The sequence below is a fragment of the Pinus tabuliformis genome, chromosome J (genome assembly GCF_031772625.1).
Source record: "Pinus tabuliformis cultivar Carrire ecotype Pingquan chromosome J, CPIR1, whole genome shotgun sequence".
Classification (NCBI taxonomy): Eukaryota; Viridiplantae; Streptophyta; class Pinopsida; order Pinales; family Pinaceae; genus Pinus; species Pinus tabuliformis.
The window spans coordinates 156976056-156994168 of NC_142295.1; the positions used below are offsets into that span (position 1 = coordinate 156976056).

Consider the following 18113-nt stretch of genomic DNA (forward strand, 5'->3'; position numbering starts at 1 on the left):
GTGGCGACTTGGAGGCACACCCAAGTTGGGCAAACGACACGAGAGTGCGACGAGGTGAACGAAGGGTTGGAGAGTCGTGTAGCAACTGTGCATAGGTGCCGACGAGCTAAGCAACTTAGTTTGCCGAAGTTGTGAAAATTAACTAAGTGTAAATTTGGGGTTTCCCAAGATTTAGCTTGTACATTGTAAAAGTGAAGATTATATAATATATTGATTTGGGCAGACTCATTGTTCAGGGAGTTGCCCCTCCCTTTATACTGTGCAATTGTGTTCTTGTTATAATTGCTGTTGATAATGAATGAGTATGGGTGTTCATTGGTATAAAGGCTAAACATAATAATACTTGGTTGCGAAACACAAACTAAGTAGGAGGAAGTGAATTAGGCGTAGTCCACGAACACAAGTATTGGTGAAAAGAAAGTGTTTGGTGGTGCCGCACCTCGCTATAAGCGGTTGAAAGACTACCGCAGGTGTAGGGGCGTGATAGTTGGTATCAGAGCTGGTACGTGATGGAGTGTAGGTGTGGATGCACTTGACAGTTGATGACAATGGAAGCAGGTACTTGCAGGTGAAGGAAGCTAGTTTCACATACAAGTGGAACAAGGGTTGGTTCATGATTGTAGGGGCCTTGGTGAAGCTGGTGAATGAAGCAGGTTTAGCAGGGGTGAAGCTTAGTGCTTGGGCCAAGCTGAACGACAAGACATGGCAGGTTTGGAAGAATGCGAAGGGAAGCTCTTGCTTACCTTATACAAGTTGAAGAGGTTGAAAGAAGAGAATCCTCAGATTCGAAATGAACTTGAAGTCTTAGAAAAGAATGTTGAAGACGAACTTCTTCAACTTGGTTGGAAAATGGAGCAAGGTGAAGTTGTAGGTTGTGCTATCAAGGAAGAGGAAGCCGTGATGACCGAGGATGTTGCAGATGTGACAACGATGGAGGATGAACTTGAGATTGATCAAGTTGGACCAGGATCGTGCAGTTTGCAGACATGGATGGATGAGGATACGCATATGGAGGAACCTCATGATGGTGATGTAAGTACTATTGGTACTTGTGTTTCACTTAAGCATTTGGTAGATGGACTGTATGCAGGGAAAGGTAAAATCAGTTTGTCGGTGCTAGGAGGGATCTTACCATGGATGTCTATGACGAGACCTTTTATGGAGAAGCAAGGATCGTTGATTGTTGCAGAACTTGTTGGGGTTGTTTGTGACCTTATGGTAGAAGGTGCAAAGGCCCGTGACAAGGGAGGAACATGATGATCGTTGTGGATGAATGGGTCATGCTTTAGCCACATTGGCTAAGTGCCTGGCATGAATCATGGATAGATTGAAGGGCACACACTTGAGGTACGATGATGCTTGGGTGGACTTCTCATGGCCGAGACCAAGAGTAAGTCTTGGTGGAACCTTCAGTGGTGGAGCTATGATGGAAGGGACTTGTGATGATGATGATATGGTTGGGTGACCAAGTTCACTAGACTGAAGATTGCAGACTTGGATGAGGATGATCGATTGTTGTGATGAGTCTACTTGGTTGGACTACATGGGCAACTTAGTCATGGACATCAGGTTGGAGACATGGAGCATGGCAGTATTATGCAGGAGCACTTGTAGAGGTGTCACTTATGGGCATCCAATGAGGAGTGCCAAGGCAGGGATGTTATGCAGGCAGATTTGTGTTTAGTCAATTTAGTGTTATCTAAATTGCTAGTATTTATTGTCAACCCGGGGCTCGTAAGCTGATGAAGTGAGGGTGTACTATATGTACTTAAGTAACCTCTTAGAGTTTTTCTTATCGTTGGGGGTGTTGTTGTGGTTAATTATGTTCCTAAGATGGAGTGAGAATTTATAAACAAGTGAGTGATGGTGTGTGTGTAGAGTGAATCCTAAATGAGTGAAAGTGTGTGTTGAGTGATCTCTAACTATTTGCTTGAAAGGAAATGCTTGAAAAGAAGAAGTGAACTGAAATGACTTGAAATAAACTTGAAAGCAAATGACCACTACCAATGGCACTAGACACCGTTCAAGTTGCTGCTAATAAAAGAAAAGAGAGTCACTTTTAAAACCCAAGAATAAAGATTATCTCTCTCTAACTCGATACTTCAAAGCACATGTACTGTGTAAAGCACGGAAAGAAAGTAGCTTAAGTGGAATTAGAAAAGTGAGAAAAATATGCTTGAAAGACTAATGATAATGATTTGCTATTTCTAATTCTCTACTTCAGCCATATGTACTATGGAAAGCATGATTAGAAAGTAGTGAGGAAATAGTCTAGGAAGCACTTTAAAATCAAAACTTCTACTTTAAAGACTAGTGGTAATGATTTACTCTTTCTAACTCGATGCTTCAAAGCACATGTACTGTGTAAAGCACGGATAGAAAGTAGTGAAAGAACAGTCCAAAAAGCACCCAAACTAGCTGCAAATTAGTGATATTTTGATCTTAAAAGATAATAGTTTATGATGAAGATCATTCATATATGTTAACAGCTCTTTGAGAAATAAGATTAAAAATCAACTATAAAGACAAAGGCAGCACTTGAATTGTCAACTTCAAATACCATTAGCTTGTAAAGCAAATACACACATATAAAAATAAATCCCGGGCTAAAAGAAACCTGCAAAGAAATAACACTGATCAGCTTGAAAGAAAGGAAAACAAGTAAATGAAACTATACATGCTTAAGGAAATAAATAAGAAAATAACGAAATACTGCACATAAAATACTTTACAAAGGCTGAGATGAGCAGGGGCCCTCTGTTCATTCAGCCACAAGAAAACTCAGAGATCTGGAAACTTCAAAACGGTGCTATGTCTATTCCTCCATTTGCAAAAAGTATACAAAACAGAGTGCTGGAATAGCACTAGAAAACAGAGTTCACAAAGCTCTTAAATTCAACACAAGTTCAGAAAATTACAACTAATAAAAAGTTCTTTGAGCGTACGCAGACGCAGCAATTTATAGGAGTTTCTAAGATAGCCTACTCGTACAGCTAATTAACAGAAAAACAATAAACAGTCATGCGTATTTATGGTCCCTTGACACATCACGGCTGCGTGGACGAGTTTAGTGGTTCTGTCGTCATGGATAATAAATCCCATGTTGGATTGCGTCCCCTGCCACCTGTAGAACATGGACAAATCACCATTTAAGATGACGTGACCAAGCAGCTCTCAATCACCGTTTAAACAGCCTTGAGTTGACCGTAACTTAACCAGCTTTGACCATGGGTGAAGATGACGTGGATGGCTGGAACAATGGGACAGGAACCTCGAGCACGTTGATACCTGAGTGCCCATGTGGCTCATCTAGCAAACCGACACGTGGATCATTGTGTTTAACAAAAAGGCTGCAGGATCTTCAGATAGCTGCGGGATCATCAGATAGCTGCGGGATTCCTGCAAGTAAGTCAAAATCTAAACAAATAGTCATCCATTAGCAAAACTTGCTTGATCATGCTTATTGACACCTAATGTAATGATCTGAGAGGTTTTATGGTGAAAATGAGGCAAAAGTGAAGGAAAGATAAGGAAGAACTGAGGAAAATGGTAGACAAGTAGGTGTAGAATAGAGGCTCTACATACCCCCACTCCGAGGGTATTGCATGTCCTCATGCAATGAAAACACAATTCAGTCCATCTGCTGGGATGCCTCAGCTAGGACATCCAATCTCCTTCTCTTCCTTTGTGTAGAAACATTAACCTTTGGCCTCTTGAACATGCATCTGAATTTCAAATTGATTAAGGCTCTGTTCAGCCTTCTACATCTCTTCTTGAGTCTGCTGTGTTTCTTCTGCCACATGCTCATGTGAAGAAAGGTGTTATCTTGGATTGCTTTGGCAATTTCAGCTTGCTGCTTCATTTCTTCATTTCTCTGTTTAATGTGACGGTTTAACACTTCAAGTTCATAGATTTCTTGTTTAAGTAAATCTATTTGCTGCTCATGAGGTATGACATTACTTGGGCCAGCAGTGTTTTGCTCCAATGTTTCAAAATAGTTGTACACCTCTTGTTGAATTGGGTCAACAATTGGTGACTTCCTTGGACTATATTCATGCTCAATTTCAGTTTCAAACTCCGGCTGAAATGGACTGTCTTCTCTTGGAGGAGTAGCTGCCTCACGTGATGGACTATCCTCAAGGTCTGCTTTTGTAGCACCCTTCTCAGGTGTGCTAAGATCAACGAAGAGTGTCCTTGTGGCTTTCCTTTTATTCTGCAATCTACTACTCCTTCTTACAGTGGCAGCACTCTGTGTTTCTTTTTGTGCCTTTTCCCTTGGTTTTTGAACTTTTACTTTCTCAGAGAGGGCAGTTTTCTCATGGAGTTTAGCTACCCTTTGTGCTAAGGGCTGGTTATCCCTTTCTTCATCACTAGAATGCTCTGGGGTCTGATCAGTTTCTTGGATTATAGATTTTCCCTTGTCTTGTTTTTGTTTCTTTTTGTCTTCTCTTCTCTTCTTGGTAGCTTCCTTGGCAAGTTCAGCGAGGGTTTCTGAGATGACCTCTTGAGCACTGTCTTCAGTGGGTTCAATCTCAGGTTCAGGATGATGGACTTCTATTTCCTCTACAGTTTGTCTTTGAACAGTTTCCTCTAAGATGTCAGTCTCAGAGATACTTTCTTTTCTCTTCCTTCTGCTTTTTCTAGGTATAGAAGATTCTCCAGGTTCTGCAAAATGATTCCTTACAAGGAATTTCTCCCATGTGTCTTGTTTTTCTTTTAACTGTTCTTCTATCAATAACTTTACAAGACCATGGTGACAGAGGTAAGCTTCTACGTTTCGTGGATTTCGTTGAGCCATGGAACACATTTTCCTAAGGCTTTGGAATAGAAAGTAAGGAAGATTTATATCATGTTCTCCTTGAAATTGCAGCATAATTTTACCATGATAAACGTACAACACTCCAAATCTCCCTTCACACGTGAAAAATTTTTGCACTAACAACAATAGAATTTTCCATTCTTCTTTAACATGGGAGATTGGAATTCCTTTGGTGAAAACACTTGTGTCCATACCTGGGTTTTTAAAAATCCGCTTCCATTGTTGATCCTGGACTGCCCGGTTTTTGAACCAACGTTCACCGGTTTGTGGAAGAGAGGTAGCCCTTGCTATGCTTCCTTCGCTGACTGTAAATGTTAAATCACCCACTTCTGCTTGACTGTCTTTGTCCTTAAATGATCTTGCAAAGGCTTTTGTTACTTCTTTGTGGTAGCCCTTAAACTTCCTGATGCACTGTAGCCAATTAGCTTTTTGTAATGCTTCCTCAACCTGAGGGTATGCCTCCAAGAATTTCGAACCTTCTGGTTCAGCCCTTAAAAGCTTTCCCATCGACTCCTCAGCTCTGTTTAAAACACGAATTTGATGGTGACCTTACACAGTAACCCCGTCACTTTACACAGTAACTCCTCGGTTCCTGTTCAGACTTTGTGGAACAGAGGGTATACGGTGCATCAACAGCCTCAGACACCGAGAATTCACGGCTTGAATTAGAGTTAAGCGGAGGATAACAGCGTGGACACAGTGAAACGGTGACTAACAGTCGTAATACGACTGTATCACAGGTTTACTGGCTATACGGCAGAGGGAAAACAGAGGATGGTTTATGGAGGTAATCGTAGTGAGTGAAACGGAATAAGGGAGATGATAGCGAGGAATGGAGTGTTATGAGCATAGAGAGTTTCGAAATGATGAATGGAACGGCTATATTCTCCGATTCGGCTGTGGATTGACACATGGCTGCGGGACGAGAACTGAGAGACGTAATACGGTAGGTTACGTCATTAGGGTACAAGACCTTAATGACAGAAACAGCCATATGTGATTTCAAAAATCGTGGTTATTATGAGCTGGTAGACGTGGAGGATTCGTAGATTTGTGGTCGCATGGGAAAAGAAAATGGGTAATCATTACGATTAGTGGCCAACAAAACATAACCCAGAAAATTCCGCATAATGAAATAACCATAGGTTTAGAGTTTTAAACATACCTCGGATCCGCATTTGATTTGGCTTCTGATGATTTGCTACTAACCTTTTGTTAACTTTATTGCTAGCACATGATTTTTCCTCCTTGTCTTTGATGATTTTGAACTGTAAATATTTTCTTCAGACAAACTGTGTTTCTTGTGCAGGTGCAGAAGGCTGCAGGAAGGCTAAACAGCTGCAGAATTGTTAAATAGCTGCAGGAACTGTAATGAAGTCTTCCAGCTGCATAAAGTACTTTAGTTGCCTAAAAAAACTTTATTAATGAAGTGAAATGGAATGAAGGAATGAATGAATGAGTGAGTGGAAAGCAGTGAGGTGAAGTGAGGATGGTAAGATGGAAGGAAATGGTGAGATGGAATAAATGAGATGAAAATGAAAGAGAGAGATTTTTTTTTTTTTTTTTTTTGGAAAACATGAGGTGTCAGGTGACCCTGATTTTCACCTTATGTTTTCTGCATGAGACTGCCAATCAGAGATTGGTTTTCAGGCTCATACATTTATTCATTTTTTCCTTTTTTTTTTTTTTTTTTTTTTTTTTTTTTTTTTTTTTTTTATTGAAATTGAAAGAAACAGAGATTAGGCTGATGGAGGAGAAGAATTCTTCTCCACCAGCCTCATTTCAGAATCGCCTTGGAATAACTTAACAAACTCCTCTTTTGAGAGTGGCTTGTGGTAGACTTTTAACCGGTGGCCATTCACAATAAAGGGAGTTTGAAGTTCATCAATAGTCTTCACTCTAACTGCTCCATTATTAAAGACTTCATCAATCTCATATGGCCCAAGCCAATGAGTTTGAAATTTTCCTTTGAAGTCCTTAAATTTTGAATCAAACAAGAGTGTCCAATCACCCTTTTGAAACTTCTTTTCTTTGATATGTCGATCATGCCATTTGCTTCTTTGGTGCTGAACTAGATCGGTTCTTAGAATTGCATCTTGTCTCATTTCATCTAGTTCATTTAACTGGTCCATTCTGTGCTTCTGGGCTTCTGATAAGCTCATCCCCAATTGAACTGCTGTCTTGAAGGTCTTGATTTGGAACTCAATGGGGAACAGGACTTCCTTCCCATAAACAAGTTCATAGGGAGAATGTCCTGTAGTGTTCCTCCATGTAGTTCTATAGGCCCATAAGGCTTCAGGAAGCCTTTCTGCCCAATCTCTTCTATGAAGATGAACAGTCTTTGTGATGATGCTTTCAAGAACTTTATTTGTAGATTCTACTTGACCATTCGCTTGCGGATGGTATGGAGTAGATGTTCTATGCTTAATCTTATATTCCTCCATCAGCTTTTCCACCATCCTTGATGTAAATTGGCTTCCCTGATCTGTTACAATTTCTCTTGGGACACCAAAACGAGTGAAAATATCCTTGAAAAGAAATTGAACAACTGAATTTTCAGTAGCAGAAGTTAATGCTATAGCTTCTACCCACTTGGTAACATAATCAGTACAAACCAGTATATATCTATTTTGCTTGGATGGCGGATTAATTGGTCCAACAAAATCTAGAGCCCATTTCTCGAAAGGTTCGATGCATACCTGTGGCTGTAGTGGCATTTCATTTGAAAGAGTTGGTCTCCCAGTTCTTTGACAACTGTCACACCTTTTAACATATTGCTTTGCATCCTTAAAGAGAGAAGGCCAATAATATCCTGATGAAAGGATTTTATAGGCAGTCCTCTTATCAGAAAAATGTCCGCCACAAGGTTCGTCATGACATGCCTTAAGGATGTCAGGCATCTCATCCTCCCGTACACATCTTCTGATCATCAAATCTGGCCCTGTTCTGAACAATTCATTAGAAATCCAAGAATAAAGTGAACTATCCTGAATGATTTTCCTTTTCTCATTAGGAAATAAATGTAAAGGTAATTTTCCAGTAACTAAATAATTAGCAATATCAGCATACCAAGGGGTTTTGGTAGTTACTGCAAACAAATACTCATCTGGAAATTTATCCTCTACCGGAGAGTCCTCATTAGTGTTTTGGATTCTAGACAAGAAGTCAGCTACTGTGTTCTGTTTACCTGGTCGATCTAACACAGTTATGTTGAATTCTTGTAAAAGCAAAAGCCATCTTGTAACTCTACCATTAGTGACTGGTTTGTTCATGAGGTATCTAATGGCAGAGTGATCAGTGTGGACAAAGGTTTCATAGCCGGTTATATAGTGTCTAAACTTGTTTATAGCATGAACAACGGCTAGAAACTCCTTTTCAGTAACAGTATAATTTAACTCAGTAGGAGTCAAATTCTTACTCGTGTAATAAATGGCATAAGGGATCAAATCCTTTTGTCCCAAAACAGCTCCTAAAGCTGTATCTGAAGCATCAGTAGAAATGTGGAAAGGGAGTTTCCAATTTGGACCCCTTAAAATGGGTGCTTCAGATATTCTAGTCTTTAAAGCTTCAAAGGCAGATTGACATTCAGGATCCCACTTAAATTCACAATCTTTAGTAAGTAATTTGAAAAGAGGGGATGCTATCTTAGTGAAGTTTTCAATGAATCTCCTGTAATAACCAGTAAACCCAAGAAAACTTCTAACATCTCTTTGACAATTTGGAACAGGTAACTTAGAGATGACTTCTACTTTAGATCTATCAACTTTGATTCCATCTCCTGAAATATGATGTCCCAAAACAATCCCTTCAGTAAACATCATAAAACACTTTTCATGACTTAAAGAAAGATTTGTTTCCTTACATCTTACCAGTACTTTTTCCAAATTTGCCAAAGCTTCTTCAAATGTATTACCATAGACTGTGAAATCTTCCATGTATACCTCTACACAATCATGAATCAGATCTGAGAAGATTCCTAGTACAGCCCTTTGAAATGTAGCTGGTGCATTGCACAAACCAAAAGGGAGTACTCGATAGGCAAAAGTTCCCCAAGGACAAGTAAAGGTGGTTTTGTCTTGATCTTCAGGTGCTACCTGAATCTGATTGTAACCACTAAAACCATCCAAGAATGAGAAATACTTTTTACCTGCTAAAGTGTCTAATACCTGATCAATAAAAGGTAGAGGAAAATGATCCTTTAAGGTTGCCTTGTTCAATTCTCGATAGTCAATGCAAACTCTCCATTTACCATTCTTTTTGGGCACTATAACCAAGGGAGAAACCCATTGGCTATCTGAAATGGGGTAAATGAAGTTTACCTTGAGCAATTTCTGAAGTTCTTCTTTCACAATTTCCCTAAGATTTGGATTCATCCGTCTTTGTGGCTGCCTAATAGGTCTGCTGTTTTCTTCAATATAAATATGATGAATACAAGTCTTAGGGTCGATTCCTTTCATGTCAGTATATTCCCATGCAAAGGCAGTGGAATGTTTTTGCAACAGTTTAGTTAATTCTTCTTGTTGTAGTCTTTCCAAGTTTTTATTAATGTTTAATGTTTTTCCTGGAAAGATTTCAACTGTAGAACTACCAAACTCTTCCATTGAGAAGAGAGACATCTGTCTAGAGGAGAGATATTCAATATCTGCATCTAACTGGAACTGTGAAGAGTCATATTCTGAGGATACCTCAAAATTTTCTAATGTATTTAGAATTTGACTGTCCTCACTGATTTCAGAGATGGTTAGAACAGGTTGAAGAGTATCCTCATCATTAATCCACTCATCTTCTCCTATTTCTGTTATTGCCTTTGCGGGAGGATACAAGTTGAATTTCTTGGTAGAATTACCATCTGATATATACATGTCTCCCGACCTACAACTTATGAAAGCATCAGCTGTGGCCAGCCAAGGTCTTCCTAGAATAAGAGGATGTCCTCCTAGATTGTTCTTGGGAGTTAAAATCATAAAATCAACTGGATATTCCCAAGAGTCTAGTGAGACTGGAATGTCTTCCAATACACCATCAGGTTTAATGATTGATCTGTCTGCAAGTTGCAGCAAAGTAGGTGTAAAGAGAAGGTTAGGAAGTTTTAACTGATCCATGGTCTGTCTACTCATAATGTTGATAGCGGCTCCTAAGTCAATCAAGGTATTTGGGATTTCAACCCCATTAATATGAGTTTTAACAATAGGGCTACCGGGATCTACATATTTTTGCATGGTAATTTTACCCATCATAATGTCTGCAATTTTTCCAACTAGATGTATCCTTTTGGTGTCTCTGGTTCTTTTTATTGTTTTTTTCAAACTCATCTCCTTTATTGTCTTTGCTAGAATGGGAATCTCCTTAATGGCTGTTAACAAGGGAATCTTGATACAGACATTTTTCAATTCATCTAGAAAGCTATAGTCAGGCAACCAAATCTGCTTCTCCACTCCTTTATCAATTTGCAATCTTTCAGGAAAAGGAGGAATAGCTGAAGATGTGGGTTGCTCTACTAAGGGAGTTGATTCTTTTTCTTTTTCTTTAATGCTTGGGTTTTGAAGGGATACTTCAGAACCCTTATTGGCTTTGAGAGATTCTTCCTCAGAAATGCTTGGTTGTTGAGCACTTGTAGAAGGTTGGTCTAAGATTCTACCTGATCTGAGTTGGACCTCATTGAGAGGGACAACCATATAGGTAGGGAATGGTTGACCTTCCATAAGTGGTTGACCTTCCATCACATAAGCACTTTGAGGATTCCTATTATTGGGGTTTGGTTGAGGTTGAGAGGGAAGTTGATTTGGCCTCTGCTGAGATTGTAACAAGAGTTGAGAATTTTGATTTTGTGGAAGAGGTTGTTGTTGTTGAGGGAATGGTAATGACAATTGTTGACCTTGATTTGGAAGTTGGGGAGCTTGCTGATTCTGAAAGGATTGAGGATATTGATAGAATTGGGCAAATCTCCCATAAGGATTTTGCATTTGCATGCTTTGCAACCATGCTTGGAAAGGATTTTGTGGTTGTGACCAAGGTTGTTGCCAAGGATTCCAATTTGGTGGGGGCTGAAAATTCATAGAGTTATTAAACCCTTGATTTTGCTGCCCCTGCCAAGGTCTTCTTGCAACAAAACAAAGGGATTCAAGCGTACTTGGATCTTCTTGAAAGACTGCTTTGAGGCCAGGGATTGAAGGACATTCCTTGGTCTCATGGGTTTCTGAGCAAATTACACAGGTTTCCACAACTTGTGCTTCCAAGGGACATTCCCTTAAAGCATGCTTCTTTCTACACTTCGGGCAAAAGATGGTCATAGCCTCGGCTTCTGCTTTTTGTTTATTCTGAATCTTAAGGGTATCAATTTGTTCACTAAGACTCCCTAAGATGTCAGTTTTAAATTCATCTAGCATATTACCGATTTCAGCCCTACTCACTGATCCTGTTGCAGATTTATTTGCCCTAAGGAGAGAAGGATCTCTAGGCCCTTTTTGAGTTTTTGATTTGCCCCTTGAGAGATGGATACAAAGTTCTGCTATATCATTGAGAGAAAGTTGAGAAATATCCCCTTTCCCCATCATGTTTAAGATATCTATCCATTCATCCTTAATGGCTTTTAATAAGAGGGCTTTTAAGGTCTCTTCATCCAAGGTACTCATTTTTGCTCTTTTTAAATTATATTGAAATCTCTCAAGTAAATCTTCTAGGCTCTCATCTTCTTTTTGCATCATTTTAAAAACCTCATCCTTATGATTAGTAGGCATACAATAGTCCAAATACCTATCCAAAAAGGTCTGTTTCATTTCATCCCAGGTCCTAATGGACTGAGTAAGTAACCCCATGAACCATTTCAAAGCTTGATCTTTTAACGTTGATGGGAACAGTTTGAGTTTCTGAGTATCATCCAGATAGTCATAAGTTCGACACACAACTTCAAATTCAAACAAGAATGTTTCAGGGTCCTCAGTTCTTAATCCATGAAAATTTGGGAGGACGGATGGTGATATGTTTTTCATGGTGGCTCGGGAGTCCTCATCAACAATGGGAAACCCAAATGTGTTATCCCCATCTCTATTTCCTCCAATGGGACCTCTACCTCCTCCATTGTTATTGTTATTTCCTCCTCCTCCTCTACCTCTACCTCTACCGCCTCCTTCTTCCTCTGCCATGATGATTCTCCTAGGGATTTCAAAATCTTCTGGTTCTTCTACAAAGGGTGAATGAGAAGAGATTTCTCCTTCCTCTTCAGGTGAGTCTATTTCCTCAATTACAATTGGTTTTCTGGTAGGAGAAAGAGAAGAGTCTCTTCCTAGTTCAAACTCAATAGAAGGTATAGGAGAGTCAACTCTTGGCTCTTGAATTTCAGGACTAGGAGTTTCGGTTGGAGATAAGGGAGGTGTCTCTTGTCTATCTCTTGAAGCAGATGGACTTGTAAAAATTGAACTTCGAGCTCTAGCTAAAAACCTTCCCCTAGAATCTCTAGCTCTATGCATGTCATTTTTATTTTATCTTCAAGTTAAGTTAAATAGTTCTTTTTCTGATCTTCCAGTTCACTCTAGGTGCAAGAAGAGAGCATACTCAAGAAACTATTAAATCAATAACTTTCTCCTTTCTGATCCTCCAGATCACTTCAAAGTGCAAGAGGAGAGCATACTTAGATAGGTTATTAACTTCTTTTCTTGAAGTTTTTTTTTTTTATATTTTTTTTTCTTCTAAGAAGATGGCTACTTAATTTCACTTCCCCGGCAACGGCGCCAAAATGTTTAGTCAATTTAGTGTTATCTAAATTGCTAGTATTTATTGTCAACCCGGGGCTCGTAAGCTGATGAAGTGAGGGTGTACTATATGTACTTAAGTAACCTCTTAGAGTTTTTCTTATCGTTGGGGGTGTTGTTGTGGTTAATTATGTTCCTAAGATGGAGTGAGAATTTATAAACAAGTGAGTGATGGTGTGTGTGTAGAGTGAATCCTAAATGAGTGAAAGTGTGTGTTGAGTGATCTCTAACTATTTGCTTGAAAGGAAATGCTTGAAAAGAAGAAGTGAACTGAAATGACTTGAAATAAACTTGAAAGCAAATGACCACTACCAATGGCACTAGACACCGTTCAAGTTGCTGCTAATAAAAGAAAAGAGAGTCACTTTTAAAACCCAAGAATAAAGATTATCTCTCTCTAACTCGATACTTCAAAGCACATGTACTGTGTAAAGCACGGAAAGAAAGTAGCTTAAGTGGAATTAGAAAAGTGAGAAAAATATGCTTGAAAGACTAATGATAATGATTTGCTATTTCTAATTCTCTACTTCAGCCATATGTACTATGGAAAGCATGATTAGAAAGTAGTGAGGAAATAGTCTAGGAAGCACTTTAAAATCAAAACTTCTACTTTAAAGACTAGTGGTAATGATTTACTCTTTCTAACTCGATGCTTCAAAGCACATGTACTGTGTAAAGCACGGATAGAAAGTAGTGAAAGAACAGTCCAAAAAGCACCCAAACTAGCTGCAAATTAGTGATATTTTGATCTTAAAAGATAATAGTTTATGATGAAGATCATTCATATATGTTAACAGCTCTTTGAGAAATAAGATTAAAAATCAACTATAAAGACAAAGGCAGCACTTGAATTGTCAACTTCAAATACCATTAGCTTGTAAAGCAAATACACACATATAAAAATAAATCCCGGGCTAAAAGAAACCTGCAAAGAAATAACACTGATCAGCTTGAAAGAAAGGAAAACAAGTAAATGAAACTATACATGCTTAAGGAAATAAATAAGAAAATAACGAAATACTGCACATAAAATACTTTACAAAGGCTGAGATGAGCAGGGGCCCTCTGTTCATTCAGCCACAAGAAAACTCAGAGATCTGGAAACTTCAAAACGGTGCTATGTCTATTCCTCCATTTGCAAAAAGTATACAAAACAGAGTGCTGGAATAGCACTAGAAAACAGAGTTCACAAAGCTCTTAAATTCAACACAAGTTCAGAAAATTACAACTAATAAAAAGTTCTTTGAGCGTACGCAGACGCAGCAATTTATAGGAGTTTCTAAGATAGCCTACTCGTACAGCTAATTAACAGAAAAACAATAAACAGTCATGCGTATTTATGGTCCCTTGACACATCACGGCTGCGTGGACGAGTTTAGTGGTTCTGTCGTCATGGATAATAAATCCCATGTTGGATTGCGTCCCCTGCCACCTGTAGAACATGGACAAATCACCATTTAAGATGACGTGACCAAGCAGCTCTCAATCACCGTTTAAACAGCCTTGAGTTGACCGTAACTTAACCAGCTTTGACCATGGGTGAAGATGACGTGGATGGCTGGAACAATGGGACAGGAACCTCGAGCACGTTGATACCTGAGTGCCCATGTGGCTCATCTAGCAAACCGACACGTGGATCATTGTGTTTAACAAAAAGGCTGCAGGATCTTCAGATAGCTGCGGGATCATCAGATAGCTGCGGGATTCCTGCAAGTAAGTCAAAATCTAAACAAATAGTCATCCATTAGCAAAACTTGCTTGATCATGCTTATTGACACCTAATGTAATGATCTGAGAGGTTTTATGGTGAAAATGAGGCAAAAGTGAAGGAAAGATAAGGAAGAACTGAGGAAAATGGTAGACAAGTAGGTGTAGAATAGAGGCTCTACATACCCCCACTCCGAGGGTATTGCATGTCCTCATGCAATGAAAACACAATTCAGTCCATCTGCTGGGATGCCTCAGCTAGGACATCCAATCTCCTTCTCTTCCTTTGTGTAGAAACATTAACCTTTGGCCTCTTGAACATGCATCTGAATTTCAAATTGATTAAGGCTCTGTTCAGCCTTCTACATCTCTTCTTGAGTCTGCTGTGTTTCTTCTGCCACATGCTCATGTGAAGAAAGGTGTTATCTTGGATTGCTTTGGCAATTTCAGCTTGCTGCTTCATTTCTTCATTTCTCTGTTTAATGTGACGGTTTAACACTTCAAGTTCATAGATTTCTTGTTTAAGTAAATCTATTTGCTGCTCATGAGGTATGACATTACTTGGGCCAGCAGTGTTTTGCTCCAATGTTTCAAAATAGTTGTACACCTCTTGTTGAATTGGGTCAACAATTGGTGACTTCCTTGGACTATATTCATGCTCAATTTCAGTTTCAAACTCCGGCTGAAATGGACTGTCTTCTCTTGGAGGAGTAGCTGCCTCACGTGATGGACTATCCTCAAGGTCTGCTTTTGTAGCACCCTTCTCAGGTGTGCTAAGATCAACGAAGAGTGTCCTTGTGGCTTTCCTTTTATTCTGCAATCTACTACTCCTTCTTACAGTGGCAGCACTCTGTGTTTCTTTTTGTGCCTTTTCCCTTGGTTTTTGAACTTTTACTTTCTCAGAGAGGGCAGTTTTCTCATGGAGTTTAGCTACCCTTTGTGCTAAGGGCTGGTTATCCCTTTCTTCATCACTAGAATGCTCTGGGGTCTGATCAGTTTCTTGGATTATAGATTTTCCCTTGTCTTGTTTTTGTTTCTTTTTGTCTTCTCTTCTCTTCTTGGTAGCTTCCTTGGCAAGTTCAGCGAGGGTTTCTGAGATGACCTCTTGAGCACTGTCTTCAGTGGGTTCAATCTCAGGTTCAGGATGATGGACTTCTATTTCCTCTACAGTTTGTCTTTGAACAGTTTCCTCTAAGATGTCAGTCTCAGAGATACTTTCTTTTCTCTTCCTTCTGCTTTTTCTAGGTATAGAAGATTCTCCAGGTTCTGCAAAATGATTCCTTACAAGGAATTTCTCCCATGTGTCTTGTTTTTCTTTTAACTGTTCTTCTATCAATAACTTTACAAGACCATGGTGACAGAGGTAAGCTTCTACGTTTCGTGGATTTCGTTGAGCCATGGAACACATTTTCCTAAGGCTTTGGAATAGAAAGTAAGGAAGATTTATATCATGTTCTCCTTGAAATTGCAGCATAATTTTACCATGATAAACGTACAACACTCCAAATCTCCCTTCACACGTGAAAAATTTTTGCACTAACAACAATAGAATTTTCCATTCTTCTTTAACATGGGAGATTGGAATTCCTTTGGTGAAAACACTTGTGTCCATACCTGGGTTTTTAAAAATCCGCTTCCATTGTTGATCCTGGACTGCCCGGTTTTTGAACCAACGTTCACCGGTTTGTGGAAGAGAGGTAGCCCTTGCTATGCTTCCTTCGCTGACTGTAAATGTTAAATCACCCACTTCTGCTTGACTGTCTTTGTCCTTAAATGATCTTGCAAAGGCTTTTGTTACTTCTTTGTGGTAGCCCTTAAACTTCCTGATGCACTGTAGCCAATTAGCTTTTTGTAATGCTTCCTCAACCTGAGGGTATGCCTCCAAGAATTTCGAACCTTCTGGTTCAGCCCTTAAAAGCTTTCCCATCGACTCCTCAGCTCTGTTTAAAACACGAATTTGATGGTGACCTTACACAGTAACCCCGTCACTTTACACAGTAACTCCTCGGTTCCTGTTCAGACTTTGTGGAACAGAGGGTATACGGTGCATCAACAGCCTCAGACACCGAGAATTCACGGCTTGAATTAGAGTTAAGCGGAGGATAACAGCGTGGACACAGTGAAACGGTGACTAACAGTCGTAATACGACTGTATCACAGGTTTACTGGCTATACGGCAGAGGGAAAACAGAGGATGGTTTATGGAGGTAATCGTAGTGAGTGAAACGGAATAAGGGAGATGATAGCGAGGAATGGAGTGTTATGAGCATAGAGAGTTTCGAAATGATGAATGGAACGGCTATATTCTCCGATTCCGGCTGTGGATTGACACATGGCTGCGGGACGAGAACTGAGAGACGTAATACGGTAGGTTACGTCATTAGGGTACAAGACCTTAATGACAGAAACAGCCATATGTGATTTCAAAAATCGTGGTTATTATGAGCTGGTAGACGTGGAGGATTCGTAGATTTGTGGTCGCATGGGAAAAGAAAATGGGTAATCATTACGATTAGTGGCCAACAAAACATAACCCAGAAAATTCCGCATAATGAAATAACCATAGGTTTAGAGTTTTAAACATACCTCGGATCCGCATTTGATTTGGCTTCTGATGATTTGCTACTAACCTTTTGTTAACTTTATTGCTAGCACATGATTTTTCCTCCTTGTCTTTGATGATTTTGAACTGTAAATATTTTCTTCAGACAAACTGTGTTTCTTGTGCAGGTGCAGAAGGCTGCAGGAAGGCTAAACAGCTGCAGAATTGTTAAATAGCTGCAGGAACTGTAATGAAGTCTTCCAGCTGCATAAAGTACTTTAGTTGCCTAAAAAAACTTTATTAATGAAGTGAAATGGAATGAAGGAATGAATGAATGAGTGAGTGGAAAGCAGTGAGGTGAAGTGAGGATGGTAAGATGGAAGGAAATGGTGAGATGGAATAAATGAGATGAAAATGAAAGAGAGAGATTTTTTTTTTTTTTTTTTTTTGGAAAACATGAGGTGTCAGGTGACCCTGATTTTCACCTTATGTTTTCTGCATGAGACTGCCAATCAGAGATTGGTTTTCAGGCTCATACATTTATTCATTTTTCCTTTTTTTTTTTTCTTTTTTTTTTTTTTTTTTTTTTTTTTTTTTTTATTGAAATTGAAAGAAACAGAGATTAGGCTGATGGAGGAGAAGAATTCTTCTCCACCAGCCTCATTTCAGAATCGCCTTGGAATAACTTAACAAACTCCTCTTTTGAGAGTGGCTTGTGGTAGACTTTTAACCGGTGGCCATTCACAATAAAGGGAGTTTGAAGTTCATCAATAGTCTTCACTCTAACTGCTCCATTATTAAAGACTTCATCAATCTCATATGGCCCAAGCCAATGAGTTTGAAATTTTCCTTTGAAGTCCTTAAATTTTGAATCAAACAAGAGTGTCCAATCACCCTTTTGAAACTTCTTTTCTTTGATATGTCGATCATGCCATTTGCTTCTTTGGTGCTGAACTAGATCGGTTCTTAGAATTGCATCTTGTCTCATTTCATCTAGTTCATTTAACTGGTCCATTCTGTGCTTCTGGGCTTCTGATAAGCTCATCCCCAATTGAACTGCTGTCTTGAAGGTCTTGATTTGGAACTCAATGGGGAACAGGACTTCCTTCCCATAAACAAGTTCATAGGGAGAATGTCCTGTAGTGTTCCTCCATGTAGTTCTATAGGCCCATAAGGCTTCAGGAAGCCTTTCTGCCCAATCTCTTCTATGAAGATGAACAGTCTTTGTGATGATGCTTTCAAGAACTTTATTTGTAGATTCTACTTGACCATTCGCTTGCGGATGGTATGGAGTAGA

The 18113-nt window shown here is 39.3% G+C and overlaps 1 pseudogene; it reads right to left on the minus strand.

Annotated features, from left to right (window-relative positions):
* LOC149226112 (putative UDP-glucosyl transferase 73B6) overlaps positions 1–18113 on the minus strand; it is a 30059-nt pseudogene that overhangs the window by 1002 nt on the left and 10944 nt on the right.